Raw genomic sequence first — 12197 nt, forward strand, 5'->3', positions numbered from 1 at the left:
GCCTTTAGGACTGCCTTTCCAGGGCGTCTGCCAGGGGAGGCAGTGCTCAGTGAGCAGGCTGGGGTGCGAGTTGAACGGGTTCCCTCTCTTTCTACGGAGCTGACCCAGGTTACTCAGTGATGCCAGTGCACACTTTGCCTTGCCGTTTAAACTGGGCGCACCACACATGTTCTGTGTTCTGCCCTATTTGGAAGCTAGGACTGGAAGATCTGGGGGACTGTGCCATTCCCGCGAGAGAGCATGCGCGGTTCCCGCATGGCCAGGCATACACAGCTGAGGAGACTTAAGCCCCAAGTGGAGCCTTTCGGTGTTGCTGGCGTACTTTCGCAATCCCCGCTGCTGGGGAGTCTGATATAGAGGATCGAACAGGTTGGAAGCCAGCCTCGGTGACTTAGCGAAGCTTTCCGCCACTTAATGTTTCCAGGTTCAACAAAAATATGAAAATGGTTTGGCAGTTTAGTCCAGAGGTCCAACAGACCCTGGGATCAACCTTGCCTTAACAAAACAGAAACGAAAATAAAATGAAATGACAGAAAATAATAAACATATAGCTGCAAGTGGATATTAGTCCCTTTACATAGAACCACAGACTCCTGTTCCCCGCCGCAAAGGTAAAGGTACACGGCCATGGCAGCATCTGTGTTTCTTAGGGGTGACCAGGAATCGCGCTGCACACCTGGCCGAAAGCCTGCTGTTCGCTGCTCTGAGCCCTGATCCTGCTTCCACGCTGGAAAGCCCTTTGGTCCTCATCCCGTGGGCCTCCTAAACTTCCTGTACCCACTTCCAGACCCTGCCCAGCTTGGGAGGTCTGGGTTTCGCTAGGAAGTTGGGCATGGAATCCCCCAGCCCTCTCCAGTCTCCCTCCTTTTAATGAACCCAGTTTCTCTGGGAGTCCCGGGTCCGTGCCTCCGCAGTGGCCTTTAGGACTGCCTTTCCAGGGCGTCAGTCAGGGGAGGCAGCGCTCAGTGAGCAGGCTGTTGTGCGAGTTGCACGGGTTCCCTCTCTTTCTACGGAGCTGACCCAGGTTACTCAGTGATGCCAGTGCACACTTTGCCTTGCCGTTTAAACTGAGCGCACCACACACGTTCTGTGTTCTGCCCTATTTGGAAGCTAGGACTGGAAGATCTGGGGGACTGTGCAATTCCCGCGAGAGAGCATGCGCGGCTCCCGCACGGCCAGGCATACACAGCTGAGGAGACTTAAACCCCAAGTGGAGCCTGGCGGTGTGGCTGGCGTACTTTCGCAATCCCCGCTGCTGGGGAGTCTGATACAGAGGATCGAACAGGTTGGAAGCCAGCCTCGGTGACTTAGCGAAGCTTTCAGCCACTTAATGTTTCCAGGTTCAACACAAAATTTGAAAATGGTTTGGCAGATTACTCCAGAGGTCCAACAGACCCTGGGTTCAACCTTGCCTTAACAAAACAGAAACGAAAATAAAATGAAATGACAGAAAATAATAAACATATAGCTGCAAGTGGATATTAGGCCCTTTACATAGAACCAGAGACTCCTGTTCCCCGCCGCAAAGGTAAGGGTACACGGCCGGGGCCGCATCTGTGTTTCTTAGGGGTGACCAGGAATCGCGCTCCACACCTGGCCGAAAGCCTGGTGTTTTCTGCTCTGAGCCCTGATCCTGCTTCCACGCTGGAAAGCCCCGTTGGTCCTCATCCCGTTGGCCTCCTAAACTTCCTGTACCCAGTTCCAGACCCTGCCCAGCTTGGGAGGTCTGGGTTTCGCTAGGAAGTTGGGCATGGAATCCCCCAGCCCTCTCCAGGCTCCCTCCTTTTAAAGAACCCAGTTTCTCTGGGAGTCCCGGTTCCGTGCCTCCGTAGTGGCCTTTAGGACTGCCTTTCCAGGGCGTCAGTCATGGGAGGCAGCGCTCAGTGAGAAGGCTGTTGTGCGAGTTGCACGGGTTCCCTCTCTTTCTACGGAGCTGACCCAGGTTACTCAGTGATGCCAGTGCACACTTTGCCTTGCCGTTTAAACTGAGCGCACCACACACGTTCTGTGTTCTGCCCTATTTGGAAGCTAGGACTGGAAGATCTGGGGGAGTGTGCAATTCCCGCGAGAGAGCATGCGCGGCTCCCGCACAGCCAGGCATACACAGCTGAGGAGACTTAAGCCCCAAGTGGAGCCTGGCGGTGTGGCTGGCGTACTTTTGCAATCCCCGCTGCTGGGGAGTCTGATACAGAGGATCGAACAGGTTGGAAGCCAGCCTCGGTGACTTAGCGAAGCTTTCAGCCACTTAATGTTTCCAGGTTCAACACAAAATTTGAAAATGGTTTGGCAGATTAGTCCAGAGGTCCAACAGACCCTGGGTTTAACCTTGCCTTAACAAAACAGAAACGAAAATAAAATGAAATGACACAAAATAATAAACAAAAAGCTGCAAGTGGATATTAGGCCCTTTACGTAGAACCACAGACTCCTGTTCCCGGACGCAATGGTAAGGGTACACGCCCAGGTCCGCATCTATGGTTATAAGGGGTGACCAGGAATCGCGCTGCACACCTGGCCGAAAGCCTGGTGTTTTCTGCTCTGAGCCCTGATCCTGCTTCCACGCTGGAAAGCCCCTTTGGTCCTCATCCCGTGGGCCTCCCTCTTCCGGTAACCAGTTTCAGATCCTGCCCAGCTTGGGAGTTCTGTGTTTCGCTAGGAAGTTGGGCATGGAATCCCCCAGCCCTCTCCAGGCTCCCTCCTTTTAAAGAACCCAGTTTCTCTGGGAGTCCGCGGTCCGCGCATGCGCAGTGGCCTTTAGGACTGCCTTTCCAGGGCGTCTGCCAGGGGAGGCAGCGGTCAGTGAGCAGGCTGGGGTGCGAGTTGAACGGGTTCCCTCTCTTTCTACGGAGCTGACCCAGGTTACTCAGTGATGCCAGTGCACACTTTGCCTTGCCGTTTAAACTGAGCGCACCACACACGGTCTGTGTTCTGCCCTATTTGGAAGCTAGGACTGGAAGATCTGGGGGACTGTGCCATTCCCGCGAGAGAGCATGCGCGGCTCCCGCACGGCCAGGCATACACAGCTGAGGAGACTTAAACCCCAAGTGGAGCCTGGCGGTGTGGCTGGCGTACTTTCGCAATCCCCGCTGCTGGGGAGTCTGAGACAGAGGATCGAACAGGTTGGAAGCCAGCCTCGGTGACTTAGCGAAGCTTTCAGCCACTTAATGTTTCCAGGTTCAACACAAAATATGATAATGGTTTGGCAGTTTAGTCCAGAGGTCCAACAGACCCTGGGTTCAACCTTGCCTTAACAAAACAGAAATGAAAATAAAATGAAATAACAGAAAATAATAAACATATAGCTGCAAGTGGATATTAGGCCCTTTACATAGAACCAGAGACTCCTGTTCCCCGCCGCAAAGGTAAGGGTACACGGCCGGGGCCGCATCTGTGTTTCTTAGGGGTGACCAGGAATCGCGCTCCACACCTGGCCGAAAGCCTGGTGTTTTCTGCTCTGAGCCCTGATCCTGCTTCCACGCTGGAAAGCCCCGTTGGTCCTCATCCCGTTGGCCTCCCTTTCTACCGGTACCCAGTTCCAGATGCTGCCCAGCTTGGGAGGTCTGGGTTTCGCTAGGAAGTTGGGCATGGAATCCCCCAGCCCTCTCCAGGCTCCCTCCTTTTAAAGAACCCAGTTTCTCTGGGAGTCCGCGGTCCGCGCATGCGCAGTGGCCTTTAGGACTGCCTTTCCAGGGCGTCTGCCAGGGGAGGCAGTGCTCAGTGAGCAGGCTGGGGTGCGAGTTGAACGGGTTCCCTCTCTTTCTACGGAGCTGACCCAGGTTACTCAGTGATGCCAGTGCACACTTTGCCTTGCCGTTTAAACTGAGCGCACCACACATGTTCTGTGTTCTGCCCTATTTGGAAGCTAGGACTGGAAGATCTGGGGGACTGTGCCATTCCCGCGAGAGAGCATGCGCGGTTCCCGCATGGCCAGGCATACACAGCTGAGGAGACTTAAGCCCCAAGTGGAGCCTTTCGGTGTTGCTGGCGTACTTTCGCAATCCCCGCTGCTGGGGAGTCTGATATAGAGGATCGAACAGGTTGGAAGCCAGCCTCGGTGACTTAGCGAAGCTTTCCGCCACTTAATGTTTCCAGGTTCAACAAAAATATGAAAATGGTTTGGCAGTTTAGTCCAGAGATCCAACAGACCCTGGGATCAACCTTGCCTTAACAAAACAGAAACGAAAATAAAATGAAATGACAGAAAATAATAAACATATAGCTGCAAGTGGATATTAGGCCATTTACGTAGAACCACAGACTCCTGTTCCCCGCCGCAAAGGTAAAGGTACACGGCCATGGCAGCATCTGTGTTTCTTAGGGGTGACCAGGAATCGCGCTGCACACCTGGCCGAAAACCTGCTGTTCGCTGCTCTGAGCCCTGATCCTGCTTCCACGCTGGAAAGCCCTTTGGTCCTCATCCCGTGGGCCTCCTAAACTTCCTGTACCCACTTCCAGACCCTGCCCAGCTTGGGAGGTCTGGGTTTCGCTAGGAAGTTGGGCATGGAATCCCCCAGCCCTCTCCAGTCTCCCTCCTTTTAATGAACCCAGTTTCTCTGGGAGTCCCGGGTCCGTGCCTCCGCAGTGGCCTTTAGGACTGCCTTTCCAGGGCGTCAGTCAGGGGAGGCAGCGCTCAGTGAGCAGGCTGTTGTGCGAGTTGCACGGGTTCCCTCTCTTTCTACGGAGCTGACCCAGGTTACTCAGTGATGCCAGTGCACACTTTGCCTTGCCGTTTAAACTGAGCGCACCACACACGGTCTGTGTTCTGCCCTATTTGGAAGCTAGGACTGGAAGATCTGGGGGACTGTGCCATTCCCGCGAGAGAGCATGCGCGGCTCCCGCACGGCCAGGCATACACAGCTGAGGAGACTTAAACCCCAAGTGGAGCCTGGCGGTGTGGCTGGCGTACTTTCGCAATCCCCGCTGCTGGGGAGTCTGATACAGAGGATCGAACAGGTTGGAAGCCAGCCTCGGTGACTTAGCGAAGCTTTCAGCCACTTAATGTTTCCAGGTTCAACACAAAATTTGAAAATGGTTTGGCAGATTAGTCCAGAGGTCCAACAGACCCTGGGTTCAACCTTGCCTTAACAAAACAGAAACGAAAATAAAATGAAATGACAGAAAATAATAAACATATAGCTGCAAGTGGATATTAGGCCCTTTACATAGAACCAGAGACTCCTGTTCCCCGCCGCAAAGGTAAGGGTACACGGCCGGGGCCGCATCTGTGTTTCTTAGGGGTGACCAGGAATCGCGCAACACACCTGGCCGAAAGCCTGGTGTTTTCTGCTCTGAGCCCTGATCCTGCTTCCACGCTGGAAAGCCCCGTTGGTCCTCATCCCGTTGGCCTCCTAAACTTCCTGTACCCAGTTCCAGACCCTGCCCAGCTTGGGAGGTCTGGGTTTCGCTAGGAAGTTGGGCATGGAATCCCCCAGCCCTCTCCAGGCTCCCTCCTTTTAAAGAACCCAGTTTCTCTGGGAGTCCCGGTTCCGTGCCTCCGCAGTGGCCTTTAGGACTGCCTTTCCAGGGCGTCAGTCATGGGAGGCAGCGCTCAGTGAGAAGGCTGTTGTGCGAGTTGCACGGGTTCCCTCTCTTTCTACGGAGCTGACCCAGGTTACTCAGTGATGCCAGTGCACACTTTGCCTTGCCGTTTAAACTGAGCGCACCACACATGTTCTGTGTTCTGCCCTATTTGGAAGCTAGGACTGGAAGATCTGGGGGACTGTGCCATTCCCGCGAGAGAGCATGCGCGGCTCCCGCACGGCCAGGCATACACAGCTGAGGAGACTTAAACCCCAAGTGGAGCCTGGCGGTGTGGCTGGCGTACTTTTGCAATCCCCGCTGCTGGGGAGTCTGATACAGAGGATCGAACAGGTTGGAAGCCAGCCTCGGTGACTTAGCGAAGCTTTCAGCCACTTAATGTTTCCAGGTTCAACACAAAATTTGAAAATGGTTTGGCAGATTAGTCCAGAGGTCCAACAGACCCTGGGTTTAACCTTGCCTTAACAAAACAGAAACGAAAATAAAATGAAATGACACAAAATAATACACATAAAGCTGCAAGTGGATATTAGGCCCTTTACGTAGAACCACAGACTCCTGTTCCCGGACGCAATGGTAAGGGTACACGCCCAGGTCCGCATCTATGGTTATAAGGGGTGACCAGGAATGGCGCTGCACACCTGGCCGAAAGCCTGCTGTTCGCTGCTCTGAGCCCTGATCCTGCTTCCACGCTGGAAAGCCCCTTTGGTCCTCATCCCGTGGGCCTCCCTCTTCCGGTAACCAGTTTCAGATCCTGCCCAGCTTGGGAGGTCTGGGTTTCGCTAGGAAGTTGGGCATGGAATCCCCCAGCCCTCTCCAGGCTCCCTCCTTTTAAAGAACCCAGTTTCTCTGGGAGTCCGCGGTCCGCGCATGCGCAGTGGCCTTTAGGACTGCCTTTCCAGGGCGTCTGCCAGGGGAGGCAGCGCTCAGTGAGCAGGCTGGGGTGCGAGTTGAACGGGTTCCCTCTCTTTCTACGAAGCTGACCCAGGTTACTCAGTGATGCCAGTGCACACTTTGCCTTGCCGTTTAAACTGAGCGCACCACACACGGTCTGTGTTCTGCCCTATTTGGAAGCTAGGACTGGAAGATCTGGGGGACTGTGCCATTCCCGCGAGAGAGCATGCGCGGCTCCCGCACGGCCAGGCATACACAGCTGAGGAGACTTAAACCCCAAGTGGAGCCTGGCGGTGTGGCTGGCGTACTTTCGCAATCCCCGCTGCTGGGGAGTCTGAGACAGAGGATCGAACAGGTTGGAAGCCAGCCTCGGTGACTTAGCGAAGCTTTCAGCCACTTAATGTTTCCAGGTTCAACACAAAATTTGAAAATGGTTTGGCAGATTAGTCCAGAGGTCCAACAGACCCTGGGTTCAACCTTGCCTTAACAAAACAGAAACGAAAATAAAATGAAATGACAGAAAATAATAAACATATAGCTGCAAGTGGATATTAGGCCCTTTACATAGAACCAGAGACTCCTGTTCCCCGCCGCAAAGGTAAGGGTACACGGCCGGGGCCGCATCTGTGTTTCTTAGGGGTGACCAGGAATCGCGCTCCACACCTGGCCGAAAGCCTGGTGTTTTCTGCTCTGAGCCCTGATCCTGCTTCCACGCTGGAAAGCCCCGTTGGTCCTCATCCCGTTGGCCTCCCTTTCTACCGGTACCCAGTTCCAGATGCTGCCCAGCTTGGGAGGTCTGGGTTTCGCTAGGAAGTTGGGCATGGAATCCCCCAGCCCTCTCCAGGCTCCCTCCTTTTAAAGAACCCAGTTTCTCTGGGAGTCCGCGGTCCGCGCATGCGCAGTGGCCTTTAGGACTGCCTTTCCAGGGCGTCTGCCAGGGGAGGCAGCGCTCAGTGAGCAGGCTGGTGTGCGAGTTGAACAGGTTCCCTCTCTTTCTACGGAGCTGACCCAGGTTACTCAGTGATGCCAGTGCACACTTTGCCTTGCCGTTTAAACTGAGCGCACCACACATGTTCTGTGTTCTGCCCTATTTGGAAGCTAGGACTGGAAGATCTGGGGGACTGTGCCATTCCCGCGAGAGAGCATGCGCGGTTCCCGCATGGCCAGGCATACACAGCTGAGGAGACTTAAGCCCCAAGTGGAGCCTTTCGGTGTTGCTGGCGTACTTTCGCAATCCCCGCTGCTGGGGAGTCTGATATAGAGGATCGAACAGGTTGGAAGCCAGCCTCTGTGACTTAGCGAAGCTTTCCGCCACTTAATGTTTCCAGGTTCAACAAAAATATGAAAATGGTTTGGCAGTTTAGTCCAGAGGTCCAACAGACCCTGGGATCAACCTTGCCTTAACAAAACAGAAACGAAAATAAAATGAAATGACAGAAAATAATAAACATATAGCTGCAAGTGGATATTAGGCCCTTTACATAGAACCACAGACTCCTGTTCCCCGCCGCAAAGGTAAAGGTACACGGCCATGGCAGCATCTGTGTTTCTTAGGGGTGACCAGGAATCGCGCTGCACACCTGGCCGAAAACCTGCTGTTCGCTGCTCTGAGCCCTGATCCTGCTTCCACGCTGGAAAGCCCTTTGGTCCTCATCCCGTGGGCCTCCTAAACTTCCTGTACCCACTTCCAGACCCTGCCCAGCTTGGGAGGTCTGGGTTTCGCTAGGAAGTTGGGCATGGAATCCCCCAGCCCTCTCCAGGCTCCCTCCTTTTAAAGAACCCAGTTTCTCTGGGAGTCCGGGTCCGTGCCTCCGCAGTGGCCTTTAGGACTGCCTTTCCAGGGCATCTGCCAGGGGAGGCAGCGCTCAGTGAGCAGGCTGTTGTGCGAGTTGCACGGGTTCCCTCTCTTTCTACGGAGCTGACCCAGGTTACTCAGTGATGCCAGTGCACACTTTGCCTTGCCGTTTAAACTGAGCGCACCACACACGTTCTGTGTTCTGCCCTATTTGGAAGCTAGGACTGGAAGATCTGGGGGACTGTGCAATTCCCGCGAGAGAGCATGCTCGGCTCCCGCACGGCCAGGCATACACAGCTGAGGAGACTTAAACCCCAAGTGGAGCCTGGCGGTGTGGCTGGCGTACTTTCGCAATCCCCGCTGCTGGGGAGTCTGATACAGAGGATCGAACAGGTTGGAAGCCAGCCTCGGTGACTTAGCGAAGCTTTCAGCCACTTAATGTTTCCAGGTTCAACACAAAATTTGAAAATGGTTTGGCAGATTAGTCCAGAGGTCCAACAGACCCTGGGTTCAACCTTGCCTTAACAAAACAGAAACGAAAATAAAATGAAATGACAGAAAATAATAAACATATAGCTGCAAGTGGATATTAGGCCCTTTACATAGAACCAGAGACTCCTGTTCCCCGCCGCAAAGGTAAGGGTACACGGCCGGGGCCGCATCTGTGTTTCTTAGGGGTGACCAGGAATCGCGCTCCACACCTGGCCGAAAGCCTGGTGTTTTCTGCTCTGAGCCCTGATCCTGCTTCCACGCTGGAAAGCCCCGTTGGTCCTCATCCCGTTGGCCTCCTAAACTTCCTGTACCCAGTTCCAGACCCTGCCCAGCTTGGGAGGTCTGGGTTTCGCTAGGAAGTTGGGCATGGAATCCCCCAGCCCTCTCCAGGCTCCCTCCTTTTAAAGAACCCAGTTTCTCTGGGAGTCCGCGGTCCGCGCATGCGCAGTGGCCTTTAGGACTGCCTTTCCAGGGCGTCATCAGGGGAGGCAGCGCTCAGTGAGAAGGCTGTTGTGCGAGTTGCACGGGTTCCCTCTCTTTCTACGGAGCTGACCCAGGTTACTCAGTGATGCCAGTGCACACTTTGCCTTGCCGTTTACACTGAGCGCACCACACACGGTCTGTGTTCTGCCCTATTTGGAAGCTAGGACTGGAAGATCTGGGGGACTGTGCCATTCCCGCGAGAGAGCATGCGCGGCTCCCGCACGGCCAGGCATACACAGCTGAGGAGACTTAAACCCCAAGTGGAGCCTGGCGGTGTGGCTGGCGTACTTTCGCAATCCCCGCTGCTGGGGAGTCTGATACAGAGGATCGAACAGGTTGGAAGCCAGCCTCGGTGACTTAGCGAAGCTTTCAGCCACTTAATGTTTCCAGGTTCAACACAAAATTTGAAAATGGTTTGGCAGATTAGTCCAGAGGTCCAACAGACACTGGGTTCAACCTTGCCTTAACAAAACAGAAACGAAAATAAAATGAAATGACAGAAAATAATAAACATATAGCTGCAAGTGGATATTAGGCCCTTTACGTAGAACCAGAGACTCCTGTTCCCCGCCGCAAAGGTAAGGGTACACGGCCGGGGCCGCATCTGTGTTTCTTAGGGGTGACCAGGAATCGCGCTCCACACCTGGCCGAAAGCCTGGTGTTTTCTGCTCTGAGCCCTGATCCTGCTTCCACGCTGGAAAGCCCCGTTCTTCCTTATCCCGTTGGCCTCCCTCCCTACGGTACCCAGTTCCAGATCCTGCCCAGCTTGGGAGGTCTGGGTTTCGCTAGGAAGTTGGGCATGGAATCCCCCAGCCCTCTCCAGGCTCCCTCCTTTTAAAGAACCCAGTTTCTCTGGGAGTCCGCGGTCCGCGCATGCGCAGTGGCCTTTATGACTGCCTTTCCAGGGCGTCTGCCAGGGGAGGCAGTGCTCAGTGAGCAGGCTCTGGTGCGAGTTGAACGGGTTCCCTCTCTTTCTACGGAGCTGACCCAGGTTACTCAGTGATGCCAGTGCACACTTTTCCTTGCCGTTTAAACTGAGTGCACCACACACGTTCTGTGTTCTACCCTATTTGGAAGCTAGGACTGGAAGATCTGGGGGACTGTGCCATTCTCGCGAGAGAGCATGCGCGGCTCCCGCACAGCCAGGCATACACAGCTGAGGAGACTTAAACCCCAAGTGGAGCCTGGCGGTGTGCCTGCCGTAATTTCGCAATCCCCGCTGCTGGGGAGTCTGAGACAGAGGATCGAACAGGTTGGAAGCCAGCCTCGGTGACTTAGCGAAGCTTTCAGCCACTTAATGTTTCCAGGTTCAACAAAAATATGATAATGGTTTGGCAGTTTAGTCCAGAGGCCCAACAGACCCTGGGTTCAACCTTGCCTTAACAAAACAGAAATGAAAATAAAATGAAATAACAGAAAATAATAAACATATAGCTGCAAGTGGATATTAGGCCCTTTACATAGAACCAGAGACTCCTGTTCCCCGCCGCAAAGGTAAGGGTACACGGCCGGGGCCGCATCTTTGTTTCTTAGGGGTGACCAGGAATCGCGCTCCACACCTGGCCGAAAGCCTGGTGTTTTCTGCTCTGAGCCCTGATCCTGCTTCCACGCTGGAAAGCCCCGTTGGTCCTCATCCCGTTGGCCTCCTAAACTTCCTGTACCCAGTTCCAGACCCTGCCCAGCTTGGGAGGTCTGGGTTTCGCTAGGAAGTTGGGCATGGAATCCCCCAGCCCTCTCCAGGCTCCCTCCTTTTAAAGAACCCAGTTTCTCTGGGAGTCCGCGGTCCGCGCATGCGCAGTGGCCTTTAGGACTGCCTTTCCAGGGCGTCATCAGGGGAGGCAGCGCTCAGTGAGAAGGCTGTTGTGCGAGTTGCACGGGTTCCCTCTCTTTCTACGGAGCTGACCCAGGTTACTCAGTGATGCCAGTGCACACTTTGCCTTGCCGTTTACACTGAGCGCACCACACACGGTCTGTGTTCTGCCCTATTTGGAAGCTAGGACTGGAAGATCTGGGGGACTGTGCCATTCCCGCGAGAGAGCATGCGCGGCTCCCGCACGGCCAGGCATACACAGCTGAGGAGACTTAAACCCCAAGTGGAGCCTGGCGGTGTGGCTGGCGTACTTTCGCAATCCCCGCTGCTGGGGAGTCTGATACAGAGGATCGAACAGGTTGGAAGCCAGCCTCGGTGACTTAGCGAAGCTTTCAGCCACTTAATGTTTCCAGGTTCAACACAAAATTTGAAAATGGTTTGGCAGATTAGTCCAGAGGTCCAACAGACACTGGGTTCAACCTTGCCTTAACAAAACAGAAACGAAAATAAAATGAAATGACAGAAAATAATAAACATATAGCTGCAAGTGGATATTAGGCCCTTTACGTAGAACCAGAGATTCCTGTTCCCCGCCGCAAAGGTAAGGGTACACGGCCGGGGCCGCATCTGTGTTTCTTAGGGGTGACCAGGAATCGCGCTCCACACCTGGCCTAAAGCCTGGTGTTTTCTGCTCTGAGCCCTGATCCTGCTTCCACGCTCGAAAGCCCCGTTCTTCCTTATCCCGTTGGCCTCCCTCCCTACGGTACCCAGTTCCAGATCCTGCCCAGCTTGGGAGGTCTGGGTTTCGCTAGGAAGTTGGGCATGGAATCCCCCAGCCCTCTCCAGGCTCCCTCCTTTTAAAGAACCCAGTTTCTCTGGGAGTCCGCGGTCCGCGCATGCGCAGTGGCCTTTATGACTGCCTTTCCAGGGCGTCTGCCAGGGGAGGCAGTGCTCAGTGAGCAGGCTCTGGTGCGAGTTGAACGGGTTCCCTCTCTTTCTACGGAGCTGACCCAGGTTACTCAGTGATGCCAGTGCACACTTTTCCTTGCCGTTTAAACTGAGTGCACCACACACGTTCTGTGTTCTACCCTATTTGGAAGCTAGGACTGGAAGATCTGGGGGACTGTGCCATTCTCGCGAGAGAGCATGCGCGGCTCCCGCACAGCCAGGCATACACAGCTGAGG

The sequence above is a fragment of the Muscardinus avellanarius genome, assembly GCF_963383645.1.
Source record: "Muscardinus avellanarius genome assembly, chromosome: 9".
NCBI lineage: Eukaryota > Metazoa > Chordata > Mammalia > Rodentia > Gliridae > Muscardinus > Muscardinus avellanarius.